The following is a 14606-nucleotide window of genomic DNA, read 5'->3' on the forward strand; positions in this document are numbered from 1 at the left end:
AACTGAGCACATATTAATTACACAGGTTCTGTGGCTGATTATGGTGGTAATTAACCTCACTTACACCCCGGTCACATCAAACCCGATTTTGAAATTACAGTGAAGTTGCACAATTTCAAAATCGGGTGACCTGCCGATTTCCTTGCGATTTGCAAGACATCTGACACAGTGTATGTAAATCTGAACAAAAGTACTGTATGCACTACTTTTGAAATTAGTGCAGCTCCGACCAAGTCAGAACCGCACCAATATGACTGCTCTGATAGCAGACAATAGGGTGTGACTTGGCATACGTTTGAAAGTCGCCTGGCATGCAAATCACATGCCAAATCGCACCTGATGTGACCGGGGGCTTAGTGCCTTATCTGCATTAAATAAGCCTCAGACCTACCTGTGTAATTAATGGTCACTTTTCAAGGGTTGAGGTGGCAACCCTAATTGGAAAGCATATTTCTTGGAGAATCTGGAAGATTGCCATAAACTGTACTTACCTTGATACACCTGGAATAAATTGTGGAGTGAAATTGCAGAAAGCGTTTATTGATCTAGACTAGATGTAGATCATATAATAAGGTGAGCAGGTGGTACAGCTGGTGTAGAATTGCACATGAATTATTTACAACAGAAACAATTGAGTACTGTCCGTGATACTTTTTTTATTTGCACTAACATACAATTTTGAGGACAAGCTTTCGGGGAATGTCCCTTTCTTCAAGGTCCAAGCAGTACTATCACCTCAAGCAACATTAATTATTTAAAAGTCACAGCATGGCTTATTGTGGAAGAACATCTTGGTGGACTTTTTTTTTCAATATTTAGCAAGCTTGAAGTGTAGACTGAATGTTATATTTACTTATTTTCATATATAGTTGCAAGAAAAAGTATGTGAACCCCTTGGGATTACGTGGAGTTTTGCATGAATTGGGCATAAAATGTGCTCTGAACGTCATCTAAGTCACAACAATAGAAGAACACAGTCTGCTGAACATACTACACAAACATTAGATGTTGCCGTGGTTTAAATGCACATAACATGTAAACATTCACAGTGCAGGGAGGAAAAAGTATGTGAGGCCCTAGCTGAATGACTTCTCCCAGAGCTAATTGGAGCCAGGAGTGAGCCAACCTTGACTCCAATGTGATGATATTGGATGTGTTGCTGACAGCTCTCCTGCCCTTAAAAAACACACACCTGTTTTGGGTTTACTGGTTTCAAGAAGCACTGTCTGATGTGAACCATGCCTCGCAGAAAAGAGCTCTCAGAAGACCTACGATCAAGAATTGTTGACTTGCATGAAGCTGGAAAGGGTTACAAAAGTTTCTCCAAAAGCCTTGATGTTCATGTGTCCACGGTAAGACAGACTGTCTACAAATGGAGAAAGTTTAGCACTGTTGCTACTCTCCCTAGGTGTGGTCATCCTGTAAAAATGACTGCAAGAGCACAGCGCAGAATGCTGCATGAGGTAAAGAAGAATCCCAGAATGTCAGCTAAAGACCTACAGAAATCTCTGGCACATGTAAACATTTTTGTTGACACATCTACAATAAGGAAAACATTAAACAAGAATGGAGTACATGGGAGGACACCACGGAGGAAGCCATTGCTGTCCAAAAAGAATATTGCAGCACGTTTGAAGTTTGCAAAAGAGCACCTGGATGTTCCACAGCACTACTGGCAAAATATACTGTGGACAGATGAAACCAAGATTGAGTTGTTTGGGAAGAACACACAACACTATGTGTGGAGAAAAAAAGGCACAGCACAGCAGCATCAAAACCTCATCCCCACTGTAAAACATGGCGGAGGGAGCATCATGGTTTGGGGCTGCTTTGCTGCCTCAGGGTCTGGACGGATTGTTGTCATTGATGGGAAAATGAATTCCAGAGTTTATCAAGACATTTTGCAGGAAAACGTACGACCATCTGTCCGCCAACTGAAGCTCTGCAGAGGATGGGTGATGCAACAGGACAATGACCCAAAGCATACAAGTAATTCAACAAAACAATGGCTGCAACAGCACAGAATACGCCTTCTGGAGTGGCCCAGTCAGAGTCCTGACCTCAACCCGATTGAAATGCTGTGGCATGACCTTAAGAGAGCGATTCACACCAGACATCCCAAGAATATTGCTACACTGAAACAGTTTTGTGAAGAGGAGTGGTCCAAAATTACTCCAGATCGTTGTGCAGGTCTGATCTGCAACTACAGGAAACGTTTGGTTGAGGTTATTGCTGCCAAAGGAGGGTCAACCAGTTATTAAGTCCAAAGGTTTACATACTTTTTCCTCCCTGCGCTGTGAATGTTTACATGTTATGTGCAATTAAACCATGGCAACGTCTAATGTTTGTGTAGTATTATGTTCAGCAGACTGTGTTCTTCTATTGTTGTGACTTAGATGACGTTCAGAGCACATTTTATGCCCAATTCATGTAAAACTCCACGTAATCCCAAGGGGTTCACATACTTTTTCTTGCAACTGTATATGTGTCATTTACCAGACTTAATTTCATTAGGTGGTGTCAACATTATTATTATTATTATACAGGATTTATATAGCGCCAACAGTATGCGCAGCGCTTTACAATATAAGGGAGACAATACAATTACAATACATTTCAGTACAGAAGGAATAGGAGGGCCCTGCAATCTAAAGGCATGATCATATACTGTTGCCATTGTAATATTGCACTGAGTATTTATAATAGGTGTTTCTAGAGGCATAACATTTTTTAATAGATTATTTATTTAGTGGTATTCAGACATACACAGCATAGGGTGTCATTATTGGGGGGTGTCACCACTGTTCATATACTGTTGTCATTGTAAGATTGCACTGACTATTTAAAATAGGTTGTTCCTAGAATCATAAAACTCTTTGTTGCTATATTGAATTGAGAGGTGTTTAGATACACCCTGCTCAGCAGTGGGTGTCACCACCATTCACTAACACACTATGTTTAAATTTTAATTATGTTGTTATTTGTTGGTGGTATCTTAAGTGGTATTTTTTGTTATTTTTATAGGATTGTGCTGCATTATATATCACTATATTCATATGACACGTTACAGTTCGTTATTTATTTTTATTTTATTCTTTGTTTTTTCTTTTTTTCTTTTTAAAGGATGCAAGTACACACATTAAATCTACAGGAAAATGTTACAGAGTCTTCCAAACCATCATGTACATATATCAATATTCTTTTAAAGATTTTTTTTTTAATTCTTTTTATGACAACCGGCCACTTTATTAGGTACACCTTGCTAGTGGCAAGAAAATATCCCCCACACCATTACACCACCACCACCAGCCTGAACCGTTGGTACAAGGCCAGGGGCGGACTGACAACTCATGGGGCCCCCGGGCAATAGGGGATCATGGGGCTCCTGTGTCCTTGCCCACACTCAAAAAAGCCTATAAAAAGGTACCAGGGGCATTTCATGGGGCCCCCTACTGACCCCGGGCCCTCGGGCAGTGCCCGAGTGCTCGAATGGTCAGTCCGCCCCTGTACAAGGCAGGATGGATCCATGCTTTCATGTTGTTTATGCCAAATGACCCTACCATCTGAATGTCGGAACTGAACCAGTCTGCCCATTCTCCTCTGATCTCTGACATCAACAAGGCATTTTCCTCTACAGAACTTCCACTCACTGGATATTTTCTCTTTTTTTTTGGACAATTCTCTGTAAACCCTAAAGATGCTTGTCCATGAAAATCCCAGAAGATCAGCAGTTTTTGAAATACTCAGACCATCCCATCTGACACATTAAATTCGCACCGCATATATGTGAACAGGCCTCATTGGAAATAATGCTTTTTGATATTACATGCAAATCTATGCTTTTCTGAATGCATCTGATCCACTTAGAATTTGCAGCAGTGTGAACTGGAACTAAATATCTTGAAAGAGTACAGATAAGAAATGGAAGCAGTGAGAAAAAAAACGAGAAAAATCTGGTTAGATTAAAATGCAAGACAGTATTATTGACCCTTAAATGATAAGTTCACCTTTTGACCAAAAATGATAAATGCACTCTTTTTTTTCAGGTAAGAATGCATATATTTTTTTGGTTGCAGGATCCTGTAAAACATTGCATCAGTGATCAGCAGATCGCTGGTGTAATGCAGGTCTCCTGCAGACCTGTCAGTATATCTGCTTACCCATACAGGATGTACTGGCAAGCAGATATACTGCCAGGAAGATTCAGTGAACTACCATGGTGCTACACAGTGTAGTGGTAGTCCAATGAGAACTACAAGCCAACAGCCATTAAGCCATTCATTCATTCACAGAACACTGTGAATGAATGGTGCGGCCGTATGAGTGGAGTGACAACAGTGACAGCTAGTACAGGGAATTTCTCCCCATACTTCTGTCATGGGGGGGGGGGGTCAGCACTGTGAACATGTTATATGTTTCACCCTAAAAACAGATGTAACATGTTCCTGAAGATGAACTTATCCTTAAGGCCTCTTTCACATGGATGTTCCGATTTGGTCCACCTGCCCATTTTTCAGGCTGACCCGATCGGAAACCTCCATTCTCCTATATGGAGCGGCGGGTGTAAATGGACATGTATCCGTTTACACCCGCCGACATCAAATCCGATCCGACCTGCAAAAAAGAGATGAATGGGGATCCAATTCCCCTTCTGTCCTTTGGGTTGGATGGAAATGGACAGGCTGTCCATTTTCATCTGACCGCCCATTGAGGAGAGCGAACTGCTCTTCGTCCGCTCTGCAGCAGTGGAGCGGACACAGACCAGTCCCCCTTGCTCAATGAGAATCAGTGGAGAGATCCGTCGCTAAGGCTGGCCATACATTATACAATTTTCCTGAGATTTTTGCTTTAGATTTACCAAATACCATATAATATTGGGTCAAAACTAAACAACACTTTCAGTTGTATCCAATTAGGCAGGCTCTTGCACTACATAGTTGAAGGTAAATCTACAGGAAATTGGTAAGAAATTGGACAGAAAATTGTATAGTGTATGGCCAATTTTCTGCCCAATTTCCTTTAGATTTACCTTCAACTATGTAGTGCAAGAGCCTGCCTAATTGGATACAATTGAAAGAGTTGTTAGGATTGACCTCCTATTATATGGTTTTTGGTCAATCTAAACCAAAAATCTCAAGAAAATTGTATAATGTATGGCCAGCCTAAGCAAGCAGATACACTAAACGGGTCCACCCATGTGAAAGAACCCTTAAAAGTAAGGCCCGGTTCACAGCATACAAATGCAGTTTGGATGCTTCTGGATGTGTTTTTGCATGGGCATTTTTTACTTCTTCCAGAGAGGTTTTTTTAATGTTTTCTGGTGCATCTTTTCCCCCTTATTTATTTCAACCTAAATAAGTTTTACCACATTCCAGTACAGTTCAGTGCAGAAAAAATGCAGCATGTTCTACTTTTTGTTCTACAACTGGAAAGCATATAATCTACCATATAACCCACTGTCCATGCTTTTTTGTTGCAGAAAACAAATGTACCAGACTGCATGTGGTGTGAAACAGCCCTAAGATTCTGCACAATTTCCATGGGGTTTAAATTTAAAAAAACTATGTATAATTTAAAATCATAAAATCTCTGTAGATGTTTCCTTCCTTGTGGATTAATCTATCCATAGCTTAGTTGTAAGGTAGCTGTCTAAAAACAAGGATGTACTGAATCCAACCCATTCAGTTTCCAGATAGCTGAGACTTGCACAGGGGCAGGGGCATATTTGCCACGAGGCAAACAAGGCATTTGCCTAGGGCGGCACTTTTCAGGGGGAAAGGGACAGGGGCAGGGCCGCCATGGCTGAGGGTACAGCAAGGAGGGTCACCCGGGCCAAGGGACCGCCTGCAGAGGAGAGCAGAGTGGTGGGCGGATCACCGGTGAGCGCTTGAAGCGTGTGAGGGGCGGGGCCCGCTGTCAGTGTGCCGGGATGTGCATGAAGGTGCCAGCGAAGGAGGAAGCAGAAGAGGACAAGGTCAGGGTGGAGGTGCCCACCCGCTCCTTTGCCGCCGAAGATCCTGGGGGAGAAGGGACACAGGCAGCCGTCCTGGAGTGGTGCTGACACCATCTGAAGAAGCCGCTGCTGGACAGGTAAGTGCTTGGAGGACTGGTGCTTCCCCACTCCTTTCTCACTGTCCCGATACACTGCCCCCATCTGTTCCACTTCCCCCCTCCTGTCCCCCCACATTGTCCCACTACCCCCCATCTGTCCCCACTGCCCCTTACCTGTCCCTCTGAACTCCACCTGTCCAGCTACTCCGATCCTGTCCCATGCCCCCTGTCACACTGCCCCCCACCTATCCCTCTGCGCTCCACCTGTCCCACTGCACTCCTCCTGTCCCACTGCCCCTCACCTGTCCCACTGCGCTCCTCCTGTCCCACTGCGCTCCTCCTGTCCCACTGTCCCTCACCTGTCCCACTGCGCTTCTCCGGTCCCGCTGCACCGATCCTGTCCCATGCCCCCCATCACGCTGCCCCCCATCTGTCCCTCTATGCTCCTCTTGTCCCACTGCCCCTCCACCTTTCCCTCTGTGCTCCTCTTGTCCCACTGCCCCTCACCTGTCCCTCTGTGCTCCTCCTGTCCCACTGCCCCTCACCTGTCCCTTTGTGCTCCTCCTGTCCCACTACCCCGATCCTGTCCCTTTGCGCTCCTCCTGTCCCACTGCCCCAATCCTGTCCCATGCCCCCTGTCATGCTGCCCCCACCTGTCCCTCTGCGCTCCTCCTGTCCCACTGCCCCTCACCTATCCTTCTGCGTTTCTCCTGTCCCACTGCGCATCTCCTGTCCCGCTGCCCGATCCTGTCCCATTCCCCCTGTCACGCTGCCCTCCACCTGTCCCTCTGCGCTCCTCCTGTCCCACTGCCCCTCATCTATCCTTCTGCGCTTCTCCTGTCCCACTGCGCTTCTCCTATCCCGTTGTCCTGATCCTGTCCCATGCCCCCCCATCATGCTGCCCCCTACCTGTCCCTCTGTGCTCCTCCTGTCCCGCTGCCCCTCACCTATCCCTCTGCGCTCCTCCTGTCCCACTGCCCCTCACCTATCATTCTGCGTTCCTTCTGTCCCTCTGTGCTCCTTCTCCTGTCCCACTGCCCCTCACCTGCCCCACTGCGCTCCTCCTGTCCCACTGCGCTACTCCTGTTCCGTTGCCCCGATCCTGTCCCATGAATCCCCTCCACGCTGCCCCCCACCTGTCCCTTTACGCTTCTCCTGTCCCACTTCCCCTCACCTGTCCCTCTGCGCTCCTCCTGTCCCACTGCCCCTCACCTGTTGCTCTGTGCTCCTCCGGTCCCACTGCCCCTCACCTGTCCCTTTGTGCTCCTCCTGTCCCGCTGCCCCGATTCACCAATGATGGGACACTATTCCTCCCACTGATACCAATGATGGGGCACTTCCTCCCACTGACACCAAAGATGGGGCACTATTTCTCCTACTGACACTAATGATGGGGCACTATTCCTCCCACTGACACCAATGATGGGACACTATTCCTCCTACTGACACCAATGATGGGGCACTATTCCTCCCACTGATACCAATGATGGGGCACTTCCTCCCACTGACACCAAAGATGGGACACTATTCCTCCTACTGACACTAATGATGGGGCACTTCCTCCCACTGATACTAATGATGGGGTACTATTCCTCCCACTGACACCAATGATGGGGCACTATTCCTCCCCCTGACACTAATGATGGAGCACTTCCTCCCACTGATACCAATGATGGGGCACTATTCCCCCCCCTGACACCAACGATGGGGCACGATTCCTCCCCCTGACACAAATGATGGGGCACTATTAATCCCACTGACACCAATGATGGGGCACTATTCCCCCCCTGACACCAATGATGGGGCACGATTCCTCCCACTGATATCAATGATGGGGCACTATTCCTTCCCCTGACACCAATGATGGGGCACGATTCCTCCCACTGACACCAACGATGGGGCACGATTCCTCCCACTGACAACAATGATGGGGCATGACTCTTCCAACTGACACTAATGATGGAGTACTATTCCTCCCACTGATACCAATGATGGGACACTATTCCTCCCACTGACACCAATGATGGGGCACTATTCCCCCCCCTGACACCAATGATGGGGCACGATTCCTCCCACTGATATGAATGATGGGGCACTATTCCTTCCCCTGACACCAATGATGGGGCACGATTCCTCCCACTGACACCAACGATGGGGCACGATTCCTCCCACTGACAACAATGATGGGGCATGACTCTTCCAACTGACACTAATGATGGAGTACTATTCCTCCCTCTGATACCAATGATGGGACACTATTCCTCCCACTGACACCAATGATGGGACACTATTCCTCCCACTGATACCAATGATGGGCACTATTCCTCACACACTGACACTAATGATGGGGCACCATCTTTGGTGCCAGTGGAAGGAATAGTGCCCCATCATTGGTGTCAGTGTGAGGAATAGTGCCCCATCATTGGTGTCAGTGGGATGAATAGTGCCCCATCATTAGTGTCAGTGGGAGGAATCGTGCCCCTTCATTGGTGTAAGTAGAATAGCGTCCCATCGTTGTCAGTGGGTGGAGCTCTAATAGGAAGAGGTGGAGCCTAAAGAGGAAGGGGTGGAGTTTGCAGATGAAAGGGTGGGACAAATTTAGATGCAGGGGGTGCCTGATTTTAGTCTTGCCTAGGAAAGCACAAAACCAAAATACACCACTGCACAGGGGGTGGGACAGTTGTGCAGAGTTTTGACCTTCCCCAACTCTCACGTCCAACAGTGCAAAGCTCTTGACTGTCCCTGATTTGGAACAAAGTCTCTGTCCGTCTTTGCTTCTCCCTTGTCCCTCATTTTGGTCTGCGGTACATACCTGTATATAAAATGCACTATTTATCTTTCAAAAAGTGTTTCCCAGTGCTCAATCTTTCATCCAATTTCTAAATTGCTGCATTTGTACATTTCAGAAACCTGTATAAAGGAATAGTAGTGGTAAAAAAAAGCACGTGCGTGTGTCCATTAAGGGCATGTGGCACTTGGTGTCCTATGCCTACATGCTTTTACTAATAGGCGTCCCTCGTTCTCATCTCAAAAGGTTGGGAGGTGTGACAGTGAAATATCCACAATCTGTGAATAAGATTCAGGAGTTCATCATTTTGAATATTTAACCTCACAATACATAAGGTCAAGCTCCTGTATGTCCATCCGGTGATTCCTGCAATGGGTGCTGGATGGGCATGAACATTATACCATATAATATGAGGTCAAACCTAAACAACACTTTCAGTTGTATCCAATTAGACAGGCCCTTGGGCTACATAGTTGAAGGTAAATCTAAAGGAAATTGGACAGAAAATTGTATAGTGTATGGCCAGCCTAAGGATCCGTTCACACCTATGCAGTTTGCTTTTTATTCATTTTGCAGTGCTTTTCGCAGTTTGCTTTGCATTTTTCTACATGTTTTTGATGTGTTTTTCACATGTTTTCACTGTGTTTTTTTGTTCTTTTTTTTTTTTTTAAGTGAAATTTTTTCATTGCTGGGCGGAATAAAAATGCAAAGCATGGCAAAAACGCACTACCATGCACATACATTTCAGCAGCTTCTCCACTGAACTCTATTGTAGCAAAAACGCTGCTTTTAAAAAAAAGTCCCTGACCCTTTCCAAAAATGTAGCAGCTCAAAAAAGCACACATGTGAACATGTGCCATAGGAAGCCATGTTAAATGGACTGTAGTGTGTTTTTTCTTAAAAACGCATTGCTGTGAACAGAGCCTTAACAGGGTACTCCTTTTAAAGGAAGGTCATGTAGCATTATCATTTGGACTTTGCACTAATGAAATCAATGTGACTCTGCACCATCAAATAAGTAAATAGATAAATGTTAACAGCAAACAGTAAACTCAGAGGGGCATTCTTGATTCAAAGGACATATACTGTACATTTTAAAAGTTCGGCAGTATACATCTATCAGCATTGTAATAAAAGCCAAACTAAACATATTAGTTCATAAACAGTTGATACTCATACAATCAATAAAAAGTACTAAACTCAGTTTAATTTTCTATCTAAAACAATAACAGCTAAAAAAACATTGAAGAGATGTAGGTAATGATCTAACATGTACTAGGCGGTTAGATGCATATCCTGTAAATCATCCCCTTAGTTTATGTTCTATTTTATAGTCCTCTTTCAGGCTCCGTGTACACTAGTGGTTTTTTTAAGCTCCTCCAAGCTATTATGAGCATTTTTTTTCTGCTCCTAGAAGCTAGTAGTGTTACCCTATGGGATTTATTTACTAAAGCTGGAGAGTACAATTTCAGGTGCACTTCTGCAAAGAAACCAATCAGCTTCCAGATTTTATTGTCATAGCTTAACTGAACAAGCTGAGGTTAGAAGCTGATTGGCTACCATACACAGCTCCACCAGATTCTGAGTGAACCAGCTTTAGTAAATCTCCCCCTATGTGTCCATGCAACACTGTTTTATGCTAGAAGATCTTTTCAAGCTTAAGCCTGGGTTCACAGTTGTGCGATGCGGCATATCGCATGTGGTTCACACTGGAAATGCACCACATTCCTGTGTAAATCACATGCGAATTCTGTGCGGTGAGATTTGAGCCATACATTTTGTATGGCTCAAATTGCAGTGCATCCGCACCAAAAAGGTGCAGGACCCTTTTTTTGGGTCTGTACTAGAATCGGATCGCATGGGTATTCACACCTATGTGATCCGATTCTGCGCATTGCACCGCATTTTGTGAACTGATTTTGGGGTATTGTTAACTTAACATACACACTGGCAGCGGTTCGCATGAATGGGGTGCGATTGTGATGCGGTGCAGAGTTCTCACAGAAACTGCTGCAAATTCCGCACCTCATCTGTGTGAACCCAGGCTCAGGATTTAGGAGCAGAAAAAATGCAGCATGTTCTACTTTTTGTTCTAGAACTGGAAAGCATATAATCCACCATGCTAATAAAACACTAATGCTCCTCAACGCTTAGTTCTACTACAATGCTACTACAAGCCAGCACAAAAACTCTCTTATCAGCGTTTTTCATCCAGCATTTTTTTTTAGCTTTGTTTTGAGTTTACAAAAAATGGAAGTCCTCAAAAATACCTGTTAACAAATTGCAGGGTGCCATTGTTTACCTACCTATTGGTTGTCGGTCTTTAAGCCCATTCTCTGGCTTCAATATTTTCTGAGTCACATAACAAGTAAGCAGATTAGTAGTCTTCACCCTGAAGTCGGTTAGTGCCAAAGAAATTATTGGGGTTGATTTAGTAAAGGCAAATAGTCTGTGCACTGCAAGTGCTGTTGCTTTAGGTCTGAGGGGTAGCTCTGAAATGAGGGGAAGCTCCTGCTGATTTTTATCATCCAATCATTTCCAAGCAAAAATGCTGTTTTGTTTTTTTTTTACTTGCATGTGATTGGGTAATCTTTGCAAAGTGAAGCTTCACCTCATTTACTAAACCCTGGATCATATACCGTATATATACCATATATTTGCCGTTAGTAAATCAACCCCATGTTATTATTTATAAGGGTTTGATAGTGAGATCCAGTTATACTGTATGATATATTTATTTCTCTATTATGCATCTCTTACCAGCCCTAAATATATGAGAATCTTCATATATGACAATTTATGAATGGTGCTGGAATTAATTTATATATACATATATATATGTTCTCAGGCTTTCTGGCAGTGAGGAATCCCTTGAGTTTGCATGGATGATGTTATCATTGTATGTTAAACTTCAAGCCTAATTGCAATATTACCCCGAGGATTAAATTACAACCACAAATATAATTTACAGTCTTTTTTCAAGCCAATGAGCAATATGCCTGTACGAATCTCTAGAGAGCCACTTGACTGTCCCAGAAGTCCTTAAAATTTTAGATAGAAAGTTGAGCTTCATCCACATTCCATAGTTCACTTCTCAGCCATGAAAGTGCTGGGTGGCCTACTAAATATAAGAGAGGTGCAGGAGTGTGAGACCACCTAAGGCAATGTTCCTGTGATTACTAGACTCACTACAATTTAAGCCAGATTTGATACTAACAATTCTCCTTGCTGAAGAGGAAGCTGTACCTGAGGACCTGCAGGCAAGCATTTCCCTGCGTCTGCTTTATACATTCTTTGGATCTGTGCTTTCTGCATCTCTACTGCTTCGTAAATAGTACCTCTTCAGTCATTAGGTTACTAGTTATCAGGTGGACAGCTCTGACACAAGCAAGTCAATCCCTGTTTTTTTACTTAGAAAGCTGCTTATACACTCAAACAAAGTGTAAATGGCATGGTAAGTCATAACAAAATAAGCTGCAGGGAGCCTGCAGGCAATACTGTTGACCAGCCCTTTCCCTTTACTTGTCTTTTCTGGGCACAGCTTTCACAGTTGAGATCCTAAGACTGACCAAAGATTCATATTATAACAAGGACATGTTTAGTGATAGCGATCATTCGTTTGGAACCAATGTGTAATATACATGCCATGTCCACTGATGGCTTAGTTTGTCCACTAAAAGAAACATTAAAGCTTCATTTTTTTTATTAACTTACCTGCTCTGTGCAAAGGTTTTGCACAGAGCAGCCCCAATCCTCTTCTGGATTCCCCTGCTGGCGCTCCTGGCCTCTTCTGTGAGTGCCCCCATGAAAAGCTGCTTTCCATGGGGGCAGCCACGTGGGCTCGCTCCCAAGCCACCCTGTCTGCATCTATTGACAGAGAGTGGAAGGCTCAGCCCTGCCCTTCTCCCTTGGCACAGTATTAGGTTGACAGCAGTGGGAGCAATAGCTTCGGTTGCTATCAATCTGCCCAGAGAGGAGTGGGGACAGCGGAGAGCTGCTGCTCTCAAGCACATCGCTTGATTGAATCGGGCTCAGGTAAGTATAAGAGGTGGGGGGGGGGGTCCTGCATGTTTTGGTAAACAATGCATCTATCAGTAACGGGTTACTGTCATGCTGCAAATTTAAATAGTCTAAAATCTTATGTGAATCTATGCATTTAGATATTTGCTTCCTTAACCTCCCTAGCGGTCTGATTATGTCCATATTTCTGTGCTGAAAGCGGTACATTTTTTTGCATGGAAATATGTATTTTTTTTATTGTAGGACTGTAATTTTTAGGAATAACTCACTGAAATCTGTCCAAACAAGAGTCTAGTAAACATCCTGGGTATGATAAAATTTGAAACACGAAATCATACTAATAATCATAAAAAATAACAATATTATAATAATAATAAATTTAATTCAATAATATAATCAAACCAAAAACACTGAAATTTGAAATATAGCGCCAAGTTCGCACATCACTGAGAAATGTCACAAAATCGTTTTCAGTGTCTGATGACGAATTTCCCCACAAATCATTATCACTCAATTCTGCAAGTGGTTCTAATTTACTATCGCTGTTCTCTAGCTGGTCTAAAACCGCTTTTGACCTGAAGGGACACCTTTTGGACGCCATGGACGTTTCTCAGTTTCCAGGCAATAAGAACAGTACAAATGCAGGCAGGGCACAGGACAAAGCACTAGGGACAAAATGTATGTGAAATGGTTTGATACAGTAATGTTTTACTATGTGATTTTATTGTATTTAGTGAATGTCACTTTTTGTCATTTTCAAATTTCCCACCAGTTCCGTCCCCCGTACGTCCCGCCGCTCGCAGGGGACGGAACCCAGATGACAGATGCCGGCATCCGCCGGAGTACATTACAGGGGACACTGCAGGAGGGACATCGCGGGAGCGCATGACAAGATAAGTGAAGAACAGATGCTGGAGCAGCGCCGCATGGTAAGCCCGAGTGTAGCTTGGAGTTACCGCTTTTGGCACTGAAACCTTACCCCGAGCTACACTCGGGAATACCGTCAGGGAGGTTAAAGTAAACTTTTCAATGGCATTACCTACAACGTTTGAAAAATGCTGGTTTTCTGGCTGTCAAGCTGGCCCTCTGCCATTGATATTTTATGTTTCTGATAAAGTATACTTTTCTCCACCTTTTCTGATTTGCATACTGACTCTTGATCAGTGAATCAAAGTATTAAAGCATGAGTGTCAACATGATATCAGTTGTTACTGACATTTTAATTTAGTTTTAGATAGAGTAGTGAGGGGTCAGAACCTCTGTAATTTTTTTTTTTTCTGCTTTCTGTGTCTGCATTGAGAAGATTTCTCCTCACTTTCTATCAAAGCAGGTAGTAATGGAAATATGCTCCAATAAGGAAAAAAACACAGGAGAATAGGTTAAAACTAACAATGTTTTTGTCTGTGCCTTACGCTGCCAGTAACAACTGCAAACCCCATTTGTTCTACAGGTTTCACAGGCATAGAAAGTGACAGAAAAATCTCCCAGCTGGGGACATGAACAGATATGGAAACTTGAAATAAGTTCTAACTCTTATCCATTGTATTAAAAGTGAAAAGGTTTTCCTTGCGTAGGCCTTTAAAACACAGGATAAGCTCATACAGTACATACGTATTAAAAATGTTAAAGGACCTTTCATAACATGTTGCATGTTACACCCATATTCAAGGTGTAATATGTAACAGGTTACTAAATCAGCTGCTCCTGCATCTCTTGAGCCCCTGTTGTGACAGCAGGTGGGAGATCT

The 14606-nt window shown here is 43.9% G+C and overlaps 1 long non-coding RNA gene across 1 annotated transcript in view; it reads left to right on the forward strand.

Annotated features, from left to right (window-relative positions):
* The first annotated feature begins 5942 nt into the window (after positions 1 to 5942).
* Positions 5943 to 14606, forward strand: part of LOC149447795 (uncharacterized) — a 72002-nt gene continuing 63338 nt past the window's right edge. Inside the window, exon 1 of the long non-coding RNA XR_016305821.1 lies at positions 5943 to 6090. This is a non-coding gene — a long non-coding RNA (uncharacterized LOC149447795). The remainder of the gene's footprint in view (positions 6091 to 14606) is intronic.

Source organism: Staurois parvus, unplaced genomic scaffold (genome assembly GCF_062004578.1).
Source record: "Staurois parvus isolate SC_StPar_1 unplaced genomic scaffold, SC_StPar_1.0 ptg000669l, whole genome shotgun sequence".
NCBI lineage: Eukaryota > Metazoa > Chordata > Amphibia > Anura > Ranidae > Staurois > Staurois parvus.